At 36.1% G+C, this 17633-nt stretch overlaps 1 long non-coding RNA gene across 1 annotated transcript; it reads left to right on the top strand.

The window, feature by feature from the left end:
- Window positions 1-432: 432 nt before the first annotated feature.
- On the top strand, window positions 433-15770 carry LOC107078119 (uncharacterized). The gene is made up of 2 exons (XR_011191318.1): window positions 433-888; window positions 15389-15770. It is a non-coding gene; the product is annotated as an uncharacterized lncRNA (long non-coding RNA).
- The last annotated feature ends 1863 nt before the right edge of the window (window positions 15771-17633 follow it).

Here is a 17633-nt window from a genome sequence, read left to right as displayed (position 1 = left end):
GCAGGGAATTATCACAGCATGTAATCGGTGCTTCCTGTGTATTTAAAGAAGGTATCATTTATTAGCCTGCAAAATGTCACTTGTAAAATTTAACAGCAGACCCAACGGTAACAAGATGCAGTGTCACTATCATTTCTGGTGTAACTAGTTCGCACCAAATCTTGTGAAACACACATGGAAAACATCAGCTCGGGTCAAGACAGTAACCTTTTCTGGAAAGAAAAAGGAATGTGGTGGGTAACAGAAATAGATGAGCACGTTTACACGTACGTTCAAACAAGCGATTTTGGAAAAGCTAACTTTCCGGTGAAAAAGGGATGCTTTGTTTCAGGCCGTTTCAGGCCACATCAATTTAAACAGGCCTTGCTCAACCTCCCCCCGCAAAAATATTAAACGGACTACATCTACAAGAAGCTGTTTTTTCCACTACGAGAATGGAAACACTGACAAGGCAGTTGAGCGCTTGCTTGAGTGTTGTTTCAGATACACATATTCTGTTTGTAGTGTGCAGCCGCCTTCTCTGAACTGGGTGAACTTCAGAACTTGGGCGAAGGTTTTCTTAAGAGCTGCTGGGAAAGCCCAGATGTCTGCACCTCAAGCTGAAAGGTAGAACACCAACGATTTCGCAGCAATACTGGAGGTCAACCAACAACCAACAACAGGGTCTCCCCCTACTGGATGTTCGGCAAATAACAAGGAATAGCTCAGTCTTCTGAAAACAAGGCAAAGTCGCAACATGTCGCGTCCTAGAACTTTGAATGATGAAGGTTACAAACCTCAGAAAATACTTGTAAATTTAACGAGACAGGGACACCATTACGCGTTCTTCGCTGTGTTACGACCCTATTCTCTACAAAAGCGGATGCGCTCACAGACTTCGTAATTCAGGCAAGTACAACGGACTGCAATGCCAAATATATTTTATTTAAAAATTCAATTCGTTCCTTCTAACAGTTGAAAGGAGTAGCATCTTTTATATCGCAGGCGCTTTTCTTCGGAAAGAGAGTCGGAGGTACATGTCAGATTTCATAGACGAAGACTGCAAAGCGCGATTGCAAAAACAGAAAAGATCAGATGAGATTGTCTGAAGTCGGGGCAGTCAAGAAGAGTATTCACAAGAAAGCTAGGATTTCTTTGTAAAAGAATAGTCTGATTACTACAGTGTTTTATTTTTATAAAGCGAATACTGGTTGTCGTGATTTAAATGAATTCATCTGTAAACGGAGTAACTCATTTGACAAATTGATTCCGGATTGCAGATAAAAAATAATAGACTAAACACAGCATACGTGGGCGCAAAGTTTATATTATAATATATAAAAAGTTTATGTTTAAGAAAAAAAGATGGAGTGCAATTCATTATTTTTTATGCAAATAATTTCTATTCATAAACACATTTAGAATTATTAGCTTACTACTTGTTCTTCCAGACTACTAAAGCAATAGATTGATTTTTCTTATGATTTATATTGAAATGTAGAGAAAACATTCATTTTTATCTAAGAAAGCTATATGTAAGCTTATGTAGCTTAGCGTATAGAAAAGCTATACTGTATATACTAAAAATCAAGTCGTGTATATAGTTACAAGAAAATAAACCATCTGCGATATACAGTATATTGTTTAAAAATTGGATCTTAAGAGGAAGAACTCTCGTATGCTCCAGAAGAAAATATTTTAAAATCACTAGTTCATTTGCTATTAACTGCTAAAATACTTGACCATGTTTTCGGTAAGGTCGTTTTATTATTTTCGAGAACGTCAGAGTTAATGTCTTTCTCAGAATACGGATGTGGTTTTGGTGATTCGTGTTTAAACGTCTTTAAATTTCATTTTCATAAGGTTTAAGATAAAGTCCCAAATTAAGGATGGATATTCATCCACGTTGATTTTCAGTTGCAGAGGTCTGGTTGATCGAGAGGGCTTTTCTTTTTAACACTTGAACATTCATAACAAGTGATAATTCATGGTAATATTCTTTTTGTGTGGCGTGATGGTAAAATAAACATAAATCTAATCGTCAGTTTTTAGCTTTCTTCTTCTCATAAAGTAGATCTATCTGGGATTTATGTTCACACATTTTTCGAATATATTTATATTTTTAATTATTCAGCAACCCAATTATAATCATTTTAAAGTATTTGGTATTACAGCAATGTGATATTAATGCACATTATTTAGGAATTGGTTGGTGACGTAAATTCGATTTAGATCTGATATTTATGTATGCATTTGCATTTTATTGTCAATATGATAGGAATTAGGGGCACATATTTTGTCAATTGGTTGATTGAGAAGAAAATGCATTTTTTATTTTTTCATGTGTAGGATCTATAAGAAATTTCCGTTTTTAGCGCACGTGTAATTTATCTGGTATAATGTATTACCAGTCTAAGGATTTTTTTATGACGTCTGATTTTTTTTCCGTCTCTTAAAACGCGGTATTTTCACCACCTAAGATTTGTAAGAACTTTATCTCCACTTTCATTTTGTACTGAAGATAGTAAACATGAAGAACAACAACAATAATGATATTAACAAGAATATCAGTGAAATAAATAGTTAATAATTTCTTTAATAAACCCTTTATTTATACTTTATCATTAGCAACTGTGTATGTCAGGTACTTATGACGTATTACTATTATTACTAGAAAATGAAGAACAAATCGCCTAGTTGCTTAGTTCCCTGTCCAGACCGAGTTTTGTTTAATTTGTTTTCTAAGTCTTTGCAAACACTGTTTCAATAACAATGCTTCAGAACAATGTATGCAAATATGTCTGGACTCCTTAAAATGGTGCTTAGTAATACTTTCTTATTTTGAGAAAAGTATTTTAAGGATGAGAAGGGAATTCATATTTTGTCAGTACTCAGATATACAGTACAACTCATTTGCTTATATCTTCATATGAAAAACAGAAAATAATTAGATTAAAACCTTATCATCCTTATCATTGTAATGTAAATAATAATTCTGAGCAGTTTGAACATCATGCGTAGGATTTTGCAAGGTTAATACAACATAAATTGTTTTACTCTGCACCTGCAAATGTATTTCTGCTGTTTTCTTGGTACACATTATGCGTTGGAAAAATATGACTAAACACTTGGATAAACTCTGAAATGTCCCTACTGTTGTACATTCTAGTTCTGTTCTTTAGTGCATGCATCTCTCAAATGTTCAGAAGCAGCAGAGGTAACAGGTTAGGATTTACTAACTGTAGGTGACAATGACCAGCAACAAGGGAAGCAAATTAAATTCAAACTTTCCCATTTTGAACACTATTAACAGAACTGTTCCTGAGCTTACAATACAGTTCACATGTCTGAGCAGTGTCATTGAAAGTTCTTATTTTGTTCTTCTTTGTTGATAACATAAACAGGTTACTTTAGTACAGTATGTCACAACAGTGGCACAAGATGACTTTTTCCAGTTTTGTGTGTGTCTTTTTCTAAATATAATGTCATGTTGTACAGTGTACAGCTGGAAACATATGTCCTGTAAACCTTTCAGTTTTCAGTTTGTTAGACTTTTAATTTCTGATTTAATGTAGTTTCACATGACTCCAATCAGACAGTGATAGGAACACAATGGCTTTTAGAATGCAATGCTTCCACATTGCTTTTCAATAACCCTTTCAGATACATTTGCCTGATATATGAAAATGCCCTCCTGGAGTTACAGTACAGTATATCAAGGATAAATGCAAATGCAAAAGTACTTTTAAAATGGACCAAATTGTTTGCAAGTAATGATTATTTCCATTCAATTTAAACCATATGATTACATTACAAATGTATCAAAATTACCAACTCAATTACCAAACCAAATTATTAGAAGCACTGCTTGTAGTTTCTACCCGGTTGTTAGCCTACAACAATAATAATAATAATAATAATAAGAAGAAGAAGAAGAAGAAGAAGAACAAGAAGAAGAAGAAGAACAAGAAGAAGAAGAATATAATTGAAAGGAGTGTAATAAACTAAGGTTAAAATACATCCTGAGCTAAAGTATAATAAACAGACCATTGCTCATCCTTATTTATATAATAAGATCAAGGCTAGATTCTAAAAAAGTAAACTAGTGACATTCAAAAGTGATATTACATAGGACGATCTGCAAGCAAGTCACTGTAGAAGCTTTAAAGGAAATTGAAAGAAAAAGATTAACATAGAACTCAAGACTGGGCAAACACCTGGAAGATGGCATTGAATATTGACAACTGCTTAGTTTTGCATGCAGGTAGCAAAAACACAAACTATGAACACAAGATATAAATGTGAAATACTGAGATTAAAGAAGGTATGTTGGAAAAAGACTTAGATGTTTTTTTTTATTTCTGGATACATTATTTTCAACCTACAGACAATGTATAAAAGGAAAAAGCAAAAAAAAAAGTTAGTATATACAGTAGTTAAAAGAGCAGAATTAAATAACATGGTTATATTGAAGTTACACAATGCACTACTTAGATCTTATTTAGAATTTTGGGATTAATTATAGTCACAGTGAAAAATGCAGATATAGCTGCTCTTTAATCAGTTCAGAAAAAAGTGGCCAGATATATTCCTGGACACAAAGGAATGGCCTACTCTGTCAAAATAAAATAATTTAATCTTAAAATGAGAAGACTGTATGGTAACCTGATTGATAAAGGTAATCCTAAAGACTTCTTCTGACTGACACAAACCAAAGTTCAAAAATAGAAGTTAAGGATTAAAAAAGATGAGAACAACAAACACTCATTTACACAAAGGGTTGTGGGAGTCTGGAACAAACCATCCGGTAGTGTTGTCGATACCTTGGCTTCTTTCAAGAAAAACTTTGCTGGGATCTCTGGATCACTTACAGTAGCTATTAAACTAAACAAGCTGCTGTAAAAGGGCTGAAGCTAAATGAACCTCTTCTTCTTCGCAAACATTCTTCATTTCTTAATCCAAACTCTGACTTGGAGTAGCCAAAATTGGTGATTTGAATTAGCTTTTCAAAATACTGAAACACCGAATGGATATGACTGAGATTAACATGATAGTTTACAGTACCTGGACAACAGCTGTTTTCAGGACTTGACTGTGTTACTAACACATTAGTAAAGATGAAGAACTCAGAAAAGGTGCTCAGAGTGTGAGGATTTAAACTGACATGTTTTTAAATAAAAAAATCTCCATATATATATAGATCTCCAAAATAAAAATAAATTGAAGTGTAAACCAAGAATCCATTTGATTAAATTCTCGAAGAGTGTCCGTGTGTCTTGTTGATGGTTGGTTGAACACAAGTAAAGGGATTTAACTGACACAAAGCTATGACCATAAAAAGTGTCTTGGTTATGAAAGAGCACAGTTTGTAAGGCACAGTTTGAAAGGGTTAGGGTGGTTCGACTAGCCTCATTCTCCTGGCTAGATTCTGTTCTGCTTATCTCTGAAACAGAATTTCTGATCCAATACCCCAGGGACACAGTTTCTGTGCTTTAGATAGGTTGTTGAACACTCCTCTCATGAGACTACCTGGTTATTAAAAATCCCTTGGATTTATTTGTAAGAGTAGGGTTTTGTTAACCCCATATCCTGGTTTAATTCTAACACCCCCCTTAATTCTTTGCCGAAGCAATTTAACACGTCTTCCTGTCATCTGCTGTGGAGATGACAGGAATAAATGTTACCGGTCACCCAGGTGGGGGCTTCATTTCAGTTGTGGGTGAAGTGGGTCCTCTCCTATACGGAAATCTGGGATCCTTGGAGTTGAAAAGCACGATATCATGGTATTTGCTTTCCGAAACTGGATTTGGTTTTCTGTCAGGATTGCCAGTGGTGTAGAGGCAGTATTGTCTCTTCTGCTTATTAAGGGCTTTAACTCCAGACCAACATTTGGAGGTTTGGTCAGCTATTGTTTTAGCAAAGGTCATCTAAATATCACAATATCTGCTATGATATTCTGTGTACTTGGATATAGTAACATCAGATCTGACACAGCAGTTATGCCTGATTTTTATTTTCATATCAAAATAATTACAAAATGTAAGCGCCAGAGGATGCACTACAGTATGTTTGTGCCAAATAGTGTGCAATTTGCAGTTCCATAAAATTCTTAAAATGTCGATGACATCGTGCTGTTTTGAACATTTTTTACATTGTGAATTGAGTTGGTAGGTCCCTACCGAGTTTTATCTCCAGCTGTGTTACTAAAAGCTCAATTGATATATATCTTTACTCTTTCGGTACAGTTTCACTGTTACCTCCTTTGAACAATGACAATTTACAGTCTTTACAGTGTTTAATATTTCTGATATTATGAATTAGGACCAATATTAAAATAAATATTCTATAAAACAGCCTACATGTGCGGAGAATCTAATTATATACCGCGATAGTAATGACAAATACTGCAGGTGTTTTCGACCGCTTGTCTTTTTCACGATTTTGATCACGCCTCACAATAAAGTCGTAGTTGAATGTTTTCAGCAATCATGCTTGCTATGCTAAACAATGTGCAAGAGAAAGAAACTACAATATGAAAGTACCTAAAATATGTTTCGGATCTTTATACTTAATTGTATGTTATTTCTATTCGATTTTGGAACACGATAATCACTGCGCTTTTCACGTTTATGATATGATACGAATCTAGAGTAGATTTAGCTTTAGATTTAGGTTTAGGTTAGTTTTAGGTTATTTACATTTAATTATGACACATTTTACTGTTTCTTTCATGATTTAATTATCGAAAGTGCTGATTTTTATCAACTTAAATATTACTTCCATAACAAAGATAGCCTTTACATACGTACATGAATTTACAACAGAACATATTGAGAGACGTGTAATTATTCTACTGTTGTCTTGCTCCCATATAATCAAATCTAAAACGCTTTTCTTTCAGGCACTATAACGCAATTCTCCTAAATCATTACGGACATACACATTACGGACCCCTTAGTGTATCGCACTGTGATCAGCCGGATCAGCTTCTCCGTGTTGATCATCGATACAGGCCTGTACTGTGGTTCTGCTTGGTGATGTGATGAGTAGTCCTACAAATAGTACCTTCACTGCACTTTTCGTGGATGTTCAAGAGCACCGACAGACATGCAGTCCATGTATCCTACACCTTCATGTATCCTGTGCACTGAGGTACTGTCCCTGGGTGCGATTCTCATGTGGTAACTTTTATATTTTTTATTACTCTAGCTCCCGGTGTCGGTATCCCGGTTGGCGCTGGGAGATATGCAGAACCTACTGTCGGTATACAGTATCTGCACTTTTCAACCGCCTGCAGTTCCCCCTTTCCAGTGTTATTTCTATGTCATTGGGCGACTGTCAACAATTATTAAGAAGTACCCATGTACTGTACGCTTGGCATTTTACAGAAACAACCTGACTGAAACCTTCTTCGAGTTGACAGAGGAATCCCTCACGCACTCTCCACAGAGATGTCGCCGACAGCCTTAGCATCACCTCATTACCTTGAAACATGCAATTTCTCTCTCATCCGGTGTTACACACAACGAAAAACATTGGGTACAAGTCAATGTACAGTAGCTCACATACAACTTCCGGTTAGTTAGAGTTCTGTGTATCATGTTTAACACAGCCGGTACATTTTAAACAAACATTTTTTATCGATTACCTATGCTTTTTTCATTGTACGCTTGAATACATTTTAAAACGAGTCCAATACCTACTCACATTTAACCTCAAATTAATCATGTGGATTGGGCGTGATGTCTGGTAGCTTGTTCGTGAACTTGAAAGTTGTTGGATCTCGGCCCTGATTAAGAGGTATTTCAGGTTTTTCAGTCACAAAAGGTTAAATGAAAACTGCTGCGCACACTACTGAAATTTCCACTTGTGTAAGTTGTAATTACGTATGCACAAGCCTACTAGTGTATTGCTGTCAGTAAAGACTTCAGCCACTGTGTTAGCACTCTGAAAAATCTGGAGTCGATAACACGGGTAACGTGTGTTTGCTAAATGTTACAGAAAAAAACGTAACATATCTTAGAATCAGCTATGGAAGTACAGTAGTTTTGTACGTGTCTTATAATTGATTATTCTAAACTAGCATTGGCACTTTTGAGTATCTTAGTACAGATTGCTGCGGGACATGAGACTTGTAGGCTATAATTTATCGCATGCATCATCTGGTTTATTTTAAACGAGCAATTACAAACTTAATTGGAAATATATTTACAAGAGTTTTACATATTTGAAAGCCAGCTCCAGAGCGTAGGTAATTAAGTAATATTTTATGGATATTTCAAGCAAAACATTTTTTTCTTATTTTAGCAGTATTGTAGGAGTTTGTTTCTGGTTATTCTCGTGTTGAATTCCAATTTAATACTTTTTTTTGTGAGATATCGATGATAAGTTGTTTAACATTCCTTAAATTTAAACATAATGGTTAATTTCAGACCTGAATCTAAAATATATTTTGTAAATTCATTATTTTTTAAAGAAATTAATCTTACCTTCTCATCAATTTATCTATTGTACAGTATGTACACCTTGAAATATTTAACATCAGACCACATTTTTATTCAAAAGCATAGTCATAATTAAATTTAAGTACTTAAATTGGGCATTTGGTTGACTAATTGTTAATGAACGTCAGATATTAGCACTAATGAGGGAGCAGTTGGATGTTTTGTACTTGTTAAAATTAGCCTGTTTTGTATTACTTCTAGTATAACTACAAACTCTTATCCATATTCCAATTATGAACAAATATGTTTCTTGCAACATCTCAGGAGAGACTGCCACTATTGGTGTTTCAGGTCACTATTTGGTATTAGCCAAAATATTGTGTATGGGACAACAGCCATCAATGAGCTTGCTTGAACTGGAGGGATAATTTAAGGATGCTTCGCCTTTGTTTTCACTTGAGCTCATCAGGTAGACAGGTTATGTTCCCCGTGTTTGGGCATAACATCTTCAAGCCTTTCAAAATCCCTTGATCCTCACAGCAAAACATACAGTTAATATTTCTTTATCAAATGGTCACCGGCAGGACTTGTTTTGCACGAATTTCATTGGGAAAAAAGCTCCCTCCTTGAATTGTGTCTCCCTAACAGTACTTTGAATTTACAGGCATAGTATTAAGCTGCTTGTATCTTTCTGAGTGGTTGTCTTCTCTCAGTGATGGAAACCTGAGCTGTGGGGATTCGGCAGGCTGTTATATGATGTCATGTGGACGTTTTCTTGCTGTCACCTTGCAGAACGTCGGTACGGTGCTTGTTTGTATTTATCATTTGAGATTGGTCTGATAATGGCACACAATGAGAATACTTTCAGTCCAAACAACACGAAATCCCTGCTCAACATGTCTGTTTCTCAAAGAATAAATCCCTCCTGTACCATGGTATTTGAAAGTTTTAATAGTAGATGCCTATAAGATATTTTCTATCAGATATGGTTTCAATTTTCTTTTTTTCTTCTGAATGGGCCGTGGTGCTTTATTGAAGACCCGTTGTGCCTCCGGTTTTGATTTAGTGTTTGTGAGTTTTGTGATCTCATTGCCCAGTATGGAAAATATTAGACAAGGTCCAGATTGCGTGCATTTAGCAGGCTAGGATCAACATGGGGTGAGGAATATAAAACTGAGTGTACAGAAGTAAAGCTAAAATGTCATAATTTAACCGTCTGAGTTCCTGCCTGTCTTCTAACCTTGCTTAGTCTTAAAAAAAAACTTCACATAAGCTAGCAAGAACATCCAGGTTATATTTATACGTCTGAATACCATCAACAAATTATAGCCAATTATTTGCACGTGTATATATCGTTGTAGATCATTTAATAAAACAACAATAATGAACCATTTTAAAAAGTAATATTTAGATGAAGAAAATTATAATAACTAAAAGGAGGGGGTCCATTCTTTGAATCTGATTCAAACATTATGAGGGAATGAAAAAGCTAAAATATTTTTTAACTCTGACTCAATTTAAAAATAGATATACATATCAAATATAATCTGGATAACAAATTATCCAGGTTTTATTGTTTTTTTTTTCTTAAAGTTGAATAAGTAATACCCTATGTCATTGCACCTGACATACGTAGTACATAATTTTATAAACATAAAAAATGAGTATACTGTATATAAGTTTCTGTGGTATAAAGTATTCATGCTAAAAACATACACAGAAATCTGGCAATCACAGAAAAATGGAAATATAAACGTCCTGTTATGATGTGGTCTGCACATTTACTCTGAGATGAATGCCTTGTATCCTAAACTTTGCTTAAATTCTGAAAATATTAATAAGAGCATTTTATGCTGGCAGTGTAAAAGCTAGTCATTAAGATAATTTACATAAAAATGTTTCTTGAGGCAGCCTACTTCTGTAAACACATTATCACATTTGTTCCTAACTGAATAAGAAAGTTATCTTACATTTATTTATGGTTACATTTGTGCAGGACTGCAGAAGTGTTCATATGTCGGCAAAAATTAATCATTTTAACACAGTCTGGTCCATTCCTGGTTTCTCTTTGAGGTTAATGATTCCACATAGTTTGATTGGAGTTACTCCACATTTTATCAGCCTTGCTGGTAACCTTAATAAATCTGTCCTGTGTGTTGGTATGGTCATTGTTAGGCTGAGCCTTGTTTACCACATACAAAATATGCAGCAATTGTAATACCATTATGTGTTTGCAACTATCCGAGAAATATTTAATTATTGCTATTACTTCAGTTTAAAACATGTTTTATAAGGGACTAAACCAGAGTTTGGACAGGCAGTTTTCTTTTTCACAATAAACAGCTGCAAAATGAGCTAAGCTGATTGAGGAGCTTTATAGAAAAAAACAGACTGTTAAACTTACCCTAAACACTGAAACCTTAGTAGTCAAAACAACAAATTATTTTGACTTACATCATGCAGAACTGAATTTACCAGATATGTCACATTCTTTGCCATATACAAGATGACAGGGTGATTAATGTGCTCTTTATCAATGACATGTCTTTTTCAACATACAAAGATAACACAAAAATTGGAGGTCAAAGTTGCAGGGATACCAAGGAGATTGTATTGAAGTACAAATAAAAATGAACTAGCACATCCTGCTAATTTTTGTGGAAACGATCAATCTTCTCAGATATAAATGCATCACAGAATTTGTGTTTTGCTGCTATTTTAAAGCAAGTTCATTTAATCCTTAATATCCTCTTTTGGAAAAAAATCTGCATGGTTTGGTGATGACTTACTTATCTCCGTTAATCTTTTCAAGATGTAACTCTCCTCACCATACTGGCTTCTAAAAAAAAACGTCTTTGCAGTTTAATAAACATAGTGAGATTCAATGTGGGTTTGAAATCAATAGTAAGTTGCATGGAAAGGAGAAAATTATTAGCCTTAAGGTTATAACAAACATGTTTGATTTCTTGTCTCCTAATAGGTATATTTTTGCTAGCATTTGTGTAATTTATTATGAATCATTTTATTGTAGTTTGCCTTCATTTATGGTTTGATATCATTTTTTTCCTCACATTCTCCCTAAAGAATAAGACTAGACACAAGACTAGAGGATCAAGATCATGTTTCATCTTGGTCCTCAAAGCAATAGCAATTTATATATACTGTGTATTAATATTATAATGTGAGGGTCTGGGGTATATCACAAGGTAAATTTGTAAATATAACCTATTGGTTCTTTCTGGGTGAAAAAAAAAACAATTATTTTTCCATGATAATCCTAAACAGAAAGTAAGATTCAAACTAAATTACTTTAAAGTAGAAAGAACAACAAAAAAAGTTTTGTAATTGGTGCATTGCTCACACCTGTTACCTGACTCAATTAGCCTCGCTGAAATGTTCATGGTCAACTTGAACAGTGACAGAAAATGTGAACTGTAACTGTTGTAAATATGTTCTCTTAAATCATTAACCCAGACTGGAACATAACAGGTGGTGATATACAGGGATGTCATTTAGACATTAAACACAAACCAGGCCATTTTCATCTTAGTCGTTGTCATTTTAGTCTTCGAGACCTTTTTTTATATTGTCTTGAAGAATCACCTCATATCAGGAGAGAAGCATAATTGGTCTGGCCTTCTCATTAATCATATCATGATGCCACATCTGTAGCTCAATTACAAAGCACTTAAATAGTGGTTTTTAAAATACACCATCATCTTTTTGTTTTTAATTTTTTAGATCATGGGTGAATTGTTTGAATGGTAGTTCTGTACAGTATGTGTGCTCAAGAGTAAAGCAGGGTTTAATTTTGTCCCTTGTGTTAATATCTAGTAAGGTTATAAAGATGGACATCTGCACAATGTATGAAAGATTTGATCAAAAAAACTCTCTGTGTTACACCTGCTGACAATATGTATGTCATCAGTCAAATCATTATGATGTGTTCTGAATGTGGATAGTTTACTTATGCTTGATGGGCCATAGTTGTAGCAATGACTTACTGACTAACACTATTGGACTTCATAACCTTTTATTTAATTTTAGACAAAAAGAACTATATTCACAGTCATTTTCCATCATATAGTGTCTTGGCACAACGTCAAAATAACACATCAGCAACTTTTTTTGATAAACTTTTAGGTTTAAAAGCCACAGATGAAGTCAGTTTTAGCAACAGTGATAACAAACCTGATGCCTACATTCATTTGAAATCCCTCCCATTTATTTTGGTGTTGTTATACAGTACGTACTTGTAAATTGGTTATTAGGCATAAGGGAACACAGAATGAATTAATTTGTGCGATTCTATAAAATTAAATATTGTTGAGGCTCTTTTAGGGGGGAACTTGGATGTTTTACAACTGAACAAGATGGCGTGAGAGGGGTTGCTTTGAAATGAAGGCACTGTCTCAAGTGTTGAGAGTTTGGCATCAGCACCCATCAGAAAGGCCTCCTCGTGTCATTATCTGCATCCCCCTCAGGGAGGTCTATGCATAGGGGTGACCCTTATGCAGGCTGGCTGTTGTAGTAGACGTCTCACCGGGGAGCACTAATATACTTATAATAATATGCGGGCTTCTCTCCAACTCTCACTGCTAGCTAAACACCCGAACATCTTTAGAGACCCCTGAAACAAGCTGTGCCATCCCAATATCAATCCATTGCAACATGCGGTGAGTAAGACGTTTGCCACCAGAGTAAGTTCTGGTTAGAACAAACATCAGTAAATATAAGAATATTGGGACAAGGAGGCTGGGGGCTTGAACCCCACGCAGTTTACAGAGACACTAATCTACAGGACGATCTAATGGATATCCAGGAGATCCCAATGCTGATGGCAGGCAGCTGTTCAGCCCCGTGCTGGAAATCCCACTCACAGGACCTCGCACAGCAATCTGTAAGAGGTTAGGTGTCCATTGTCTTCAATTGCTCACAGCCATCTGCCAAGCACAGGGCGTGTCGGCTTTATTTCCCCATAGCGGTGGTGGATAACCCGAAGTATTAATATACAGTGCCTTGCGAAAGTATTCGGCCCCCTTGAACTTTTCAACCTTTTGCCACATTTCAGGCTTCAAACATAAAGATATAATTTTTTTATTTTATGTGAAGAATCACCAACAAGTGGGACACAATTGTGAAGTGGAACGAAATCTATTGGATTTTTGAAACTTTTTTAACTAATAAAAAAATGAAAAGTGGGGCGTGCAAAATTATTCGGCCCCCTTGCGTTAATACTTTGTAGAGCCACCTTTTGCTGCGATTACAGCTGCAAGTCGCTTGGGGTATGTCTCTATCAGTTTTGCACATCGAGAGACTGAAATTCTTGCCCATTCTTCCTTGCAAAACAGCTCGAGCTCAGTGAGGTTGGATGGAGAGCGTTTGTGAACAGCAGTTTTCAGCTCTTTCCACAGATTCTCGATTGGATTCAGGTCTGGACTTTGACTTGGCCATTCAAACACCTGGATACGTTTATTTGTGAACCATTCCTTTGTAGATTTTGCTGTATGTTTGGGATCATTGTCTTGTTGGAAGATAAATCTCCGTCCCAGTTTCAGGTCTTTTGCAGACTCCAACAGGTTTTCATCCAGAATGGTCCTGTATTTGGCTGCATCCATCTTCCCCTCAATTTTAACCATCTTCCCTGTCCCTGCTGAAGAAAAGCAGGCCCAAACCATGATGCTGCCACCACCATGTTTGACAGTGGGGATGGTGTGTTGAGGGTGATGAGCTGTGTTGCTTTTACGCCAAACATATCGTTTTGCATTGTGGCCAAAAAGTTCGATTTTGGTTTCATCTGACCAGAGCACCTTCTTCCACATGTTTGGGGTGTCTCCCAGGTGGCTTGTGGCAAACTTTAGACGAGACTTTTTATGGATATCTTTGAGAAATGGCTTTCTTCTTGCCACTCTTCCATAAAGGCCAGATTTGTGCAGTGTAAGACTGATTGTTGTCCTATGGACAGACTCTCCCACCTCAGCTGTAGTTCTCTGCAGTTCATCCAGAGTGATCATGGGCCTCTTGGCTGCATCTCTGATCAGTCTTCTCCTTGTCTGAGCTGAAAGTTTAGAGGGACGGCCAGGTCTTGATAGATTTGCAGTGGTCTGATACTCCTTCCATTTCAAGATGATCGCTTGCACAGTGCTCCTTGGGATGTTTGAAGCTTGGGAAATCTTTTTGTATCCAAATCCGGCTTTAAACTTCTCCACAACAGTATTACGGACCTGCCTGGTGTGTTCCTTGGTCTTCATGATGCTCTCTGCGCTTTCAACAGAACCTTGAGACTATCACAGAGCAGGTGCATTTATACAGAGACTTGATTACACACAGGTGGATTCTATTTATCACCATCAGTCATTTAGGACAACATTGGATCATTCAGAGATCCTCGCTGAACTTCTGGAGTGAGTTTGCTGCACTGAAAGTAAAGGGGCCGAATAATTTTGCACGCCCCACTTTTCATTTTTTTATTAGTTAAAAAAGTTTCAAAAATCCAATAGATTTCGTTCCACTTCACAATTGTGTCCCACTTGTTGGTGATTCTTCACATAAAATAAAAAATTTATATCTTTATGTTTGAAGCCTGAAATGTGGCAAAAGGTTGAAAAGTTCAAGGGGGCCGAATACTTTCCCAAGGCACTGTATAGCGATTCCGTTACAAATGAACACGGGGAAGTTCAGATGTTTGTGAGCACTGCTGTTGTATATCTTCAGAAAGCAGCATGACTACAGATAATGAGCCAAGTGTGGGTTTCGTTTCTTTCAGGGGGGAACCCAAACGTGCGATACAGTAGCAACAGTAGAGAAGGAATGAGTAAATTGTCAACCTGCTGCACAGCCTTTGCAGCTAAAGTATAGCCATGCACTGTACATACAGTATATATGAAGCTGGTTTTCATTTTTTTTTCTGAAACCAATGGGCCCTGTTGCATTTTCCCCTCTTAATTCCTCCTTCTCCTCTGCAGCAACCTCGGCGACTGATATAGAGACATCAGTCTCCAGGGTTTGAGTAGTGGAAACACTGTGACAAGTGTGGCTCGGTCCCTGGATTCCCTCCCAGCCTCTCTTAGACAGTTCCAGCTTCACAGCCACACGGCACCACACCTCAAACCGGGAAGAATGCCGCTATGCCCTGGGACGTGGCCTCGTACCGCGTTATCCATCTTCCAGACGGAGATGTCACCTTCTGGAGTGCTTCAGGCAGCTCTGGAGTGAGGACGTGATGACAGGAGGTGGCCTTTCCGTTTTCATATTGTTCCTCCGGAGTCTGCTTCCAAAGGACCCGGGTTTTTCTTTCTCTTCTGAGACAACTTAGGATTGTCCGTGTTAATAAACATTCCAAAAACATATCGATGGTCCGTATGATATTTTTGTGCAATTATTTTTGTTTTCCAAAAGACCGCTCCCCAGATCATGAAACAATTTGGAAATTGCGACTTTTTAATACATCCCAATTTTTAATCGGCACACACTGGCCTACTGTATATTGATGCCACGAGCCATTAAAATCCTCTATCCATTATGTTTTTTTAGAAACGTACAAATTTGCAGTGTGATTAACTGACAATGCGATACATTTCATTATGATTATATCTTTTGAATATGAACAAAACATAAGAGTATTAACCAGAATGTATAATGTGGAGCATTAAAATACAATAAAAAGGTTAAATACTTGAAATGCAAATAAAACTCAAGAACCCCAGTAACCAAAGAATGCAGCAGGGAATCCAGTTTATAGCAACCAGCTTTAGGCATTCACAGAGCTTTGCTTAAAAAAATCTTGGCTAAGTATTTTCTGTAACCAATGGAATTCTAATAAAAAGGGAAACCATATGATAATAAAGGGCTTTATTTGCAAGGACAAGTGTGCAACAGATACATGTAGTATCTCTTATTCTGTAAACTCTGTTCTTTATAGATTCACAAACCATGAGACACATTAAAATTGCTCAATTAGATTTGTTTTGATGTATTATGGTCAGGAGCATCTGGTCTTTTTTACTCATTAAAAGTTCTGGGATACAGCAACAGTTATCTTCCTTCAAGATTACTCAGATACAGCTATGATTCCATTGTATCACCAGGCTATAGAAAAACTGATTATATTGTCCACCACAGTCTGAAGTATGGTGAGCATTTGCCCCCTTTGCCAGCCAGATCCTCTCTTGGTTACAAATGAGGACACACAGAGCCAAATCAGTCTCATGTTACTTGATAGGTACTTAATCTTTAGGTTTGTTAATCACAAAAGGGCTCACAGGGCTCTCTGATAAGGGTTATTTCAGGAAATCATTACTGCTACATATTATATTTTCATCAGTGAGTATTACATGAAAATACAGACAAAAAAGACAATACCATATCACTAGAATTAATAACGCTTTGGTATAGCTAACAATGTTTACTAATATCTTAGCACCCAAATACAGCTCACGGCAGATACATAAACCAAAAACTACAGTATAACACGCATCATATACTGTATAAAGATTTAAATATAATGTTGAACCAATTAATCTGGGTGTTGGATTCTGTGCTACATACTGTATGGAAGCATGTTTAAAATAATAAACATTGTTTTTTAGTGTCAACATATGTGTTTGTATTACATATTTAAATGTTGTATAATATATCTTAATACTAGAAAATGATGTTTATTTAAAATATGTGCAAATTATTAGGGTGATTTAGTTTTACCTCATTTTAAGTTAATGAGTATGTTTATTAACCCATATTATAATAAGAAAAGGTAATGAAGAAATTTGACTACTTCTTTCATCATACCATTTACTAATTTCTGCACATTATATACACCAGTAAGAATACCAGTGGTAAACTGCTCACAAATTAATCTCATGTTTTATTTTTTCCTAAAGTATGTCATCTCCAGGCCTCCATAAGTTTCTAATCAAATTTAAAAAAATATTTACCAGCATAAAATGCAGATCACTTTCTGTGTGTTTCCATGGTACATTGGCGACAGAATGAAATCGAAAATCCTGTTGACAGCTCTGAGTTGGGCTTTCTAAATTTCCAGCTTCATGTGTTTTCTGATTTTCTTCTGTCTTTTGCTTCCACTCAAAGAAGAACGTCTTTGCTCTGGGTAACTTTGGACCCACCAGCAGTGTTCAATGTGGTGATCATGGTGATGCAACCTGTATCCATCAGGAAGATCTGTTGCAAGAGGATTGTCACTCATTTTCTCAC

This window comes from Lepisosteus oculatus, chromosome 2 (genome assembly GCF_040954835.1).
Source record: "Lepisosteus oculatus isolate fLepOcu1 chromosome 2, fLepOcu1.hap2, whole genome shotgun sequence".
Taxonomy (NCBI): domain Eukaryota; kingdom Metazoa; phylum Chordata; class Actinopteri; order Semionotiformes; family Lepisosteidae; genus Lepisosteus; species Lepisosteus oculatus.
This window is presented reverse-complemented; position numbering and strand designations above follow the sequence as displayed.